Source organism: Macrotis lagotis, chromosome 5 (assembly GCF_037893015.1).
Source record: "Macrotis lagotis isolate mMagLag1 chromosome 5, bilby.v1.9.chrom.fasta, whole genome shotgun sequence".
Lineage (NCBI taxonomy): Eukaryota > Metazoa > Chordata > Mammalia > Peramelemorphia > Peramelidae > Macrotis > Macrotis lagotis.
This window is the reverse complement of record NC_133662.1, coordinates 123672962-123682333: the sequence shown is the minus strand read 5'-3', so window position 1 is coordinate 123682333 and position 9372 is coordinate 123672962. Positions and strand designations below refer to the sequence as shown.

The 9372-nt window shown below is 33.9% G+C and overlaps 1 protein-coding gene across 3 annotated transcripts in view; it reads left to right on the top strand.

The window, feature by feature from the left end:
- Positions 1-9372, top strand: part of MAN1A1 (mannosidase alpha class 1A member 1) — a 197024-nt gene that overhangs the window by 142263 nt on the left and 45389 nt on the right. The gene's annotated exons all lie outside the window — the stretch shown is intronic.

The window sequence follows — 9372 nt, the reverse complement described above, 5'->3', positions numbered from 1 at the left end:
TTTTTGAGTCATTCTCTTTCTCTTAGAATAAAATTCATGTCAGAAGTCAAGAAAACCTGGTATGTTTTCTCTTTTGTCGGCATGTCTAAATGTTGCTACCTTTGTATGATAAAATTTCATTTTCAGAAAACTTTGTGAGAGTGATGAAGACTAGAGATAAACTTTGATTTTATGCATTAAATGGGTTCATAAAAACTTTAAAATTTAACATCATTTTACCATGAGATTTTCCTCTTTGAAAAAATCATATAGTAACTATAGTTCACACCTAATTTAAATTTTCTGTAATGCCAAGTTTCCATACAGTGGTAGAGTTTTGTGTGTTGGTAGTGATGGTTGTAGCATTAATTGCAGAAGATATAAAAGTATTAGAAACACCTGAAAAATAATTTATTGGTTTGATCACCCACTATTGAAGAATGAAGAACTGGAAAAGAATTTAATAATCATCCAGTTCAATCTCTTCACTTTTACAAATGAAGAAATAAAGTTCAGAGAAATTATGATTTGCCCAAACTTATAAACAGTAAGTAAGAGGTGAATCCAGCTCTTCTGATGCTCAGTTAGGAATTAGGAGTGAACCAATTCAGGTCAACCCTTCTCTGCAACTTGCTTAGAGACCTAAGTTTGTAGGTGTTAATGGTAAGACTTGAATCAAGATCTTCCTGGCTTTAAGATCAGTTCTCTTTCCCCTACATCCCCTTCCTCCTGGAGATTCTCTATAATACAAAATAATATTGAATTTATATTTCACACAGTAATATTTAAAGACCAAACTAGGGGGAACTTTTCTGATTAGATTCTATTTTTAGCTAGAATTTAACGTTCAGTTTTTATATTTATTAAAAGAAAATTTGGGTTACAAAGTGATATGGGGGGAGGAAGGAGAAAAAGGAAAAATGCTAGTATTTTTCTAATTCATCATCAAATAGCTCACGTTTATTTTAACATTCATTGAGCAATCTTGTATATGTATCAAATTTAGATTCAGACAGCTTGGTTAGAAAAACTGAGGCTTTACATACTTAGCTGATGATGGTGATAATAATAATAATAATAATAATAATAATAATAATAATAATAATAACAACAACAACACACTGATTTATAGTTTTTGGTTTACAATTGCTCTTCTATCCCAATTGCCCCTTTTTGGTAATGCAAGTATTATCCATTTTACATATTTGAAGAAATTGATGCTCAGGGAATTTAAGGAATTTGTCTAAAATTACACAGGAAATATATTTTAGAACTAGAATTCAAGTCTAGAGCTTCTAACTATATTGTCACCATTTTCTTTCTTTTATACCTAATGAAAAGAAAAACATGTAGGATGGGTGAGTTTATATTAATACCAGCTAAGAATGAGGTCTCTACCAAAAAACAGAACCAAACTTGAGGTAGTTATAATATACTTACAGTTTTGTTTTCTCTAGTATAAAGCAGATTGGGATATGGTCAAGTGTCTGGTATTTTCTTCTGTCATAGGCAAAAATAAGGAAATGATCCCTTAAAATGTAAGCATAACTGAAATGTAAAAATAGTATACACCTACTCATCTGGAGTTACCCTTCTTGGAATTGCCACTAGCTACATAATCCCAGGTGAGGAAGGAAAAACTACCCCTCAGCATCAAGGAATAATAAATTACATGTATGCAGTACCTTATATATATGATCTCTTTTAAACTTAACAATGTGAAGTATGTACTATTAGAGTATTATCATCATCTTTATTTTACAGGTAAGGAAACTAAGACTCAAAAAAGTTCAATGACTAATATCAACAACTTGGACCCAATGGTCTTAACTCTTCAGGTGTTTACTCATTTCCTTTGCCCAAGGAAATTTACAGCACTTCTAAGGCTTTGGGTTTTTTTTTGGGGGGAGGGGGGGACTGGGACCTTTATCCCTCTGAGGTCTTATGCTCTATTGCCTGTGCTTTGATATATGGATGACCACAGCACTTCCCTCTGCCCTGGAGCTGTAAAGAGGGGCCCTGCAACCTGCATCTGAGTGTGGGCAAACAGCAGAGTCCTGCCCCCAGGGAGAACAGAGATATTTCTGCCTTCTCCCCTGGCCCCCTTACCATCTGTGGACTGTGCTCTGGAGGTGCAGACTGGTTTCTTCTGTTTCTCCATGCAGGTTCTGAGGCTGGTGCCCTTCACTCCATACTCATTCTGGTCTAGCCGAATTCTCTCCCCACCCCTTCAATCTGTTGTTCCCAGGCTGTGCTGCAACCAGGGCTTTTTCCAGCTCCTAGTCCTGGTGAAACACACCTTTCCCTCAAAACTTCTAAGTTATCTTGGACTGGGAAAATGTATCACTCAGTCTTTCTGTGGGTTTTGCACCTCTAAATTTTGGCTAGAGTCATGATTTTGGTCTTAACTCTTCAGGAAAGCATAGGGACATTTCTTTTGAAGTCAAGGATTGCCACTTAACACTGGAGTTTTCTTTTTCATTCTTTTTCCTCCTTTCCTTTTCTCATTCTTTCTTTTCTTCCTTTTTTTTTCATTCTTCCTTCCTCTTTGTTTGCCTGCTTACCTTCACTGGTTTCCTGTAATTTTACCCAACCTATAAGTGCAACAGCTTCTGATGGGCCTAATCCCAATGTCAATTGTCACAGTCCTTGACTTTCTCTATTTTCAGCCCAAGCTGGTTCACCCCTCCTTATGCAGCAGAGTATCCCCTTCCTCCTGGAGATTAACCATGTTAATGCTGATCTTAATGCAGATACCAGTCAGCTTTAGTCCAACTGCAGCTAAGAACTCCCAAAATTAAGAGATCTGCAAACTTCAGCCTCCCATAGCAGGGATTATAGGTATGCCTGGCAACTGGATCTGAATTATTGACCTGACATAATCTATAAATTAAAAGTGACTGGTATTATCAATAAAAATTGGGTGGTTTTGTTAATTAATGATGCAGATAATGTTTGGGAAAGGATTAAAGAGTGCAATCATTTCCAGGGATCTTGTAGGTTGGGGCTCTTTTGGAAATGCAGTAATTTGGGGTAACCACCTCTCATCAGGACTCTTTCTTGGTTCTCTAGATTAGTCCTATTACCTCCTATCTTTTTCATACTATGGTGAACAAAATCATTCTAATACACAGGTGTTCATATACATACACACGTACACACACAACATAATTGCCTTAGACCTTTGCTCAAGAGCCTTTAATAGTTTCCTTTTTGTTGTAAGTAAAGTATTGATTAATTTTTAGCATTTAAGACCCACCTTCATATATCTCTCCACCTTTTTTAACCTTATTGCATACCATCACTTTTCTTATACTTTTGTTCTGTTCAAAACACCCTTGATCTCATCCTACTCTTGAAGATTTCCATGTTTCTGGGTTGGATCTGACTCAGGTAAATGCCCTACTAGTTTAATAGTAGAATGAAATAAGACACTTATAAGTCATTCTGCAATTAACAAAAGATTTAAGGAATTCAATATGGATATGCATTGAGGACACACTAATTCAGCTCAGTGAGGTTTCTCTGTCTAACCTTGGATATACTAACTAGGGAAAATATCCTAAATATCAATATGGTCCATTATGCCAAGCATCAAGGCATTCCTGAAGCTCCTGGCAGATGTCTTATACTCCAGAAAGTGGTGTCAGCAGTAGACCGAACCTTTAGTCACTTGAGCCAATTAAATCTTGAGGATAGTTTTAATACTTTTTAAGGAAAAACTAGCTAATTTAAGGGCTTGTGAGACTAGAATATTGTTTCCACTACATTGCCTTTACTCACGCTCCCTGCCATGTATATAGAATGGATTCTATCTGTTGAATTCCCTATCTCCTTTCCAAACCTAACTATGCTATCATCATTTCCATGAGATGTTCTCTGATCCATTCAGCAGGAGGTATTTTCTCCTTCCTCTTATTCATATAATACAAGGCTGAATGGATTGCTTGTATATATGACCTTTATTAAAGAAAGTCACTATATATTTTCCCCTTAATTTCCTGCTTCTCTTCTAATTGTAACTGCATTAATTTTGTTTATGCAAAACTTGTTTAATATTATGAAATCAATGATGTCTATTTTGCTTCATGTGAGCCTCTCATCACTTATTCCCATATCCAAAGAACTGAGAATAAATTTTTTCCATGTTCTTCTAATTGGCTAATAATGTTACTCTTTGTTTTTAAATTATGTGCCATTTTGGAATGTGTTTTGATATATAGTGTGAGATATTTCTCTGTAAATTTTAATATTTTGAAAAGTTAAATTCACTGTTCAGAAAAATTTATTCATGCAGGACACTCATTCCTCAAAGACATTACTTAAATGAATTGATATAAATTCATTGATCACATTGATGTATTTAACACTGTGTGAGACTCTGTAAGATATAGGAATGTAAGATATAATAATAGAATCCTAGAAATAGAACTTTAGAAGGAAAATTGGTTGTTTCTAATTTTATCTGACTTCATCAATGTAGTAGTAATATTAGCTAAAATTTTATTATACTTTATAAAAGTGCTTTATTTCAAATAACATACATGTGATCTCATTTGAAAGTCCTAAGTCCTGGGGCAGCTAGGTGGTACAGTAGATAGACCTGAATTCAAATGCAGCCTCAGACACTTTATAATTACCTGGCTGTGTGACTTTGGACAAGTTACTTAACTCCATTGCCTTGCAAAAAAACAAAAAGAAAAAGATCTTAAATCCTAATCTCAAAAAGGTTCCACTCAGCCTATTAGAGGAAAAAGGAGTATCACACATGAGAACAGGGAAGGATATGCAAACTGTTTAAGTTATCTAGAAGTTCAAAGCAAAGCGAAATTACTAAGAGTGGGATTTGCTATAGATATGCTATAGAGATTGTTCTAGAGAGCCTATGATTTGGATTTAGGTAAGTAAAAGAAAGAGAAAGAGAGAGAGAGAGAGAGAACATGACATCCTAGTAGAGAGAATACTCTAAACCCAAGCACATAGGCAGAAATAGTATGTTTTCAGGACCAAAACAAATCTCACCTAATTAAAAGAGGGGAGTTGTTGGAAACCTAGACTAGTTATTCACAAAACTTGATGGGAAGCCTTCCTTATGTTCTCTTGATTTGTATGAGTATCAGTGGAACACATAGGCTATTCTTATCTCTCATTCTTAGTTTTCCCCTAGATGGATTAGTGACTCTTTTTTATAAGATCATAACAATATTTTCCCAATTGACAAATGGTCTAAGCATAAGAATAGGCAGTTCTTAAGGGAAGAAACCCAAACTATTCAAAAGTATGAAACTATAAGAAAATATATGTGCTTTCAGATGTAATCACTATATTATTAATTATATTTAACTTTTATTTTTTTATAAGATATTTCCCAGGAAGTGAGAATAACCAAAAAAGTGTTTCTAAAGTAAAGACAACACATATAAGACTTAAAAAATAAATTAAAAAATTTTAATAATGGGGTGAAAAAGTAAAGTTTAATAAGTGTTTAACTTAACAGAGTTGTTAGCCTGGAGTTACAGTGCTTTGTAGTTAGTTAATAAATGAATTCAAGTCTAAATAACTACAGAAGGGGTCTCAGGAGTTGTAAAAATCAATGAGCCCTGCAACCATAACAAAAGCAACTATATAAATCCTTGTAAAAACTTGGAAAGTTTTAGGATAAATAGAAAGTCACTGGATGCTATAAAAGCTCTCATGTGGACTTTTTAAATTACCAGCAAACATTGTAGTTCACTTGCCTAAGTACCAATCCAAGTGAAGTTAGCTTCTTATAGATATAAATTTTATCTTTGATACTGAATTTTGGCACCTGGACAGTATAGAACCACTGCCAAAGAGTCTTTAAGAGTGAAGTAGCAATATATTGTCCAGAAAACATGAGTTAGGTGAATATAAGAGCTAGTTGCATCCAAATTTTTTGACTACACTCTTTTGGAAGTTTTTTCGCAAACTGGAGTAAATTCATTTTTTTCCCTTTAATTCAGCCCCTAGTACATTGCATTGCACTTCAGAGAGAGATTTAGAGAACAACAGAAAACTTCACTTGATAATACTGACATCTTATAGACCACATTGAAAATGGAAAAACTGACTTCTGAAGTAGCTGGCTCTTAATGTTTTATTCCTTATCCCTAGTTCAGGTACCTCTGAGTCTGTCCACGAATAGACTGGTTCTGGCCTTTACCCCATATTCTAATAATATTTGGATAATCAAGTAAATCAGGACTCCTTATTGCTGTGAGTCACCCTTAATCCATAGAATATGTCAGTTCAATTGAAGTCCAATTCTTGACCTTTGATGAAACACTCAGATGTTCAAGCTAAAGTTATTAGAGAATTTTGGCTCTTTGACAACAATGACCTCATTTAATGAATAATTCTAGTTCGGGGGGTAATGTGGTATAGTAAAAAGGAGTATTAGATTTGTAGTCAGAAGACCTAGTTTTGAATCCTCCTTCTGCTATCCAACCTATATAACCCATGGATATCTTATATCACTTTACCTCTGTAGACCTCAGATTCCTCAAATAAGGAAGTTGAATATGATAAGTTCCTTTATATCTCTAGATCTATATTTCTATGATCCTATGACAATTGGAGAGATTCAGGTACATCTGGGGATGTACCTGTACCTGAATCTTTGTTTTTTGGGCCAAAGACAAATCACTTCTTTAGTTTATTAAAAAGAAAGAAAGAAAGGAAGAAAGGAAGAAAGAGAAAAAAAGAAACATTTTCTTTACAGAAAAAAAAAACTGTTTATAATTCTCTATCTCAAAATATAGTCTTACTCTTTCCACTATTAAAATTAACACAAAGCATAAGTATTGATCAAAAACATTAGCCTAAATTAGAAACTACAAATGATATTTTTTACCTTTACAGTAGTTCAATTTTAGCATTTTTCTCGAGGGATTCAATACTCAGTTCTACTAACAAAGTCGGGGCAATTATATTATTTTTATTAATGTCAGCATTAGTAGGCTGCTGAGAGTTTGCTTGCATATTAATTACCCATTATTGATTGTTCACACTTTGTTTTAAAAATGTTAAAAGTTCAATTAAATTTTGAGACAAATTGAATGTTTATTATATTATCAGTAATAAGAGTAATGGTGACAGATTGAATACTATTTCCCATTATAAGAAAAGCAGCCAGTAGACTGTTTCTGTGACAACTTTATTAAACTATTTTGACTCTTAATAAATTAGCATTTTTAGGATGTTTCCTAAATATTGTAGAACAGTTTATTTTGTAAGAATATATGATGAACCATTTTCCTGTCTTGTATAATTTTGAAGGCTGTGGAGTGGCTATTAACCTCTTATTTGTGTGTGCCCCATTAAACCAAAATGTCAAACATGCATTCTTTATGAATTGTACATAATCTAATTTGGTATAAGATTGAGAGGAAGATAACTCCCTTTATGTCAATATCAATTCAAATATTTATTATTTACTCTGCTAGGCACAATGTGGGGGAAGGGAGATGATAAGAAGCTTAAACATGATCACTGTTCACAAGGAAACTGAAGGAAATAATTCTGTAAAACGTTAAACAACCACAGAGAATATAAACAGCAATCTTTAAGTACAGCAATGCATTAAGTACTTTTATTCCTTTAGTATTGAGAATATTCATCCCAGTAGGATGCTACTGAGAAATTGAGAAAGCAATTTGATAAAAGAATCAGTCAAGTGATCAAAGTTTAAGTCTTGATAGTCCATTACTTGTGTGATATTGATTGAGTTATTTGATCTATACTAAACTTAAGTCAAGCCAGTTGAGTGATTCAGATTTAGGATCAGAGAAAAGTGAGACATTTATAAACCATATTACATTTAGCAAAAATTATTTATTCAACAGTAACCGTGGAAATGATATTCAGAAAAGCTACAATGTTGGTTCAGTTGAGTGTACCTCACCTTTCCCTTCCACTTTTTTGCCTTCCAGTCAGAAGGGTGGATGTAACAATACTACATAGCAAAGGGAAGTATATCAATCTTGAGGACTGCTATCCTGCATTGGAATTTTATATGACAAGAAAGATATATCCACAGTTCTGAGTCTTAGTTTCCTGGACTAATTAACTCATAAGAAGAATTTCATTGCCTTTTTAAGGGAACTAATTTTATTTGGCAATGCTGCTCCAATCCTCACCAATGAATGATGAATTTCACAATGGGTTTATTTCATTTACTTCTAACCAAATTAGATGTAATTGTTACTGTTATTGTTTCACTTGACCCCTGGGGGCCTTAAATTCAAATCTTTAAAATGTCAACTTTAGACTTAAGGATATTTGAAGTTCTTTTGACCTTGTTAAGTTATGTATCTAGAAATGGTGAATGGTGGGGACTTGGAGGTTTTCAGCATTTGGCAGTTGAATGGTTCTTTGCTTAATGAGTCATTATAACAACACAGCACGCTTTCTTTTAAGAAGAGTACACATACCCATCATTATAGGCTCGATGTTTCTCATTTTCTCCTTCCTTTATTTTTATTATTCCCCTCCCCCCCAATTTCTAGAGTTTCTGCCAGCTATGGTTAGACAGCATATTCACATCCACATATTGTGAATAAAATTGAAGGAAATGGTAGTAAGGAAAGTTGCCATGACTTCCCTCCCATGTTTATTAGAAGTCCCAGAGCCCACTAATTCTTGTCACAAATAAATTATGTCATCTTGGGCTACATTTGGGCTTTTTATTTTTAAAGCTCTCAACCCAGATTCTATTTCTACTATTGTGAAATGTAGGCTTAAGTTTATAATTCATGTCTGATTTCTTTTGGTTAGTTAGATTCTTATTAAATCCTAAAAGAGAAATTTGTTTTTTTTAAGACTCTTAGATATTCATAAACATAGATCACTAAGACAGATCTCTATATTCAATGCCTGATTAATCTTTATTCATGCCACTTTCATGCTCAGAAACCTTCAATGATTTCCTGTTGGTTATACTCTGGCATTCAAGGCCCTGCATTATCAATGCCTTTCTAACTATAGTTCTTAGTATACTTCTAAGTTCAAAAACAACAGATACTATTATTTCCTAAACATACCTGTTTTCCCACCTCTGCATCTAGACTTGTGTTGCTCTTTTCACTATCTTATAATCCCTTTTCCTGCCCACTGCCAAAAAGTTCTTCCTATCAAAATCCTACTCCATTCATTGAGGTTCAGTTTAAATACCACACCCTCTATGAACTTTTCTAATGACTTCAACCAGTAGTCATCCTATCATGTAATTCTTATAGCACTTCATCAACCACTTTAATATGGAACAAGTGCTCTTTGTAGTAATTAATGGTGTATATGTCTTAGTTCCCCTTCTAGGAGATCTTCAAATAAAGTATAGCCATCATTTAAAAAAATGATACTGATGGTGATAAG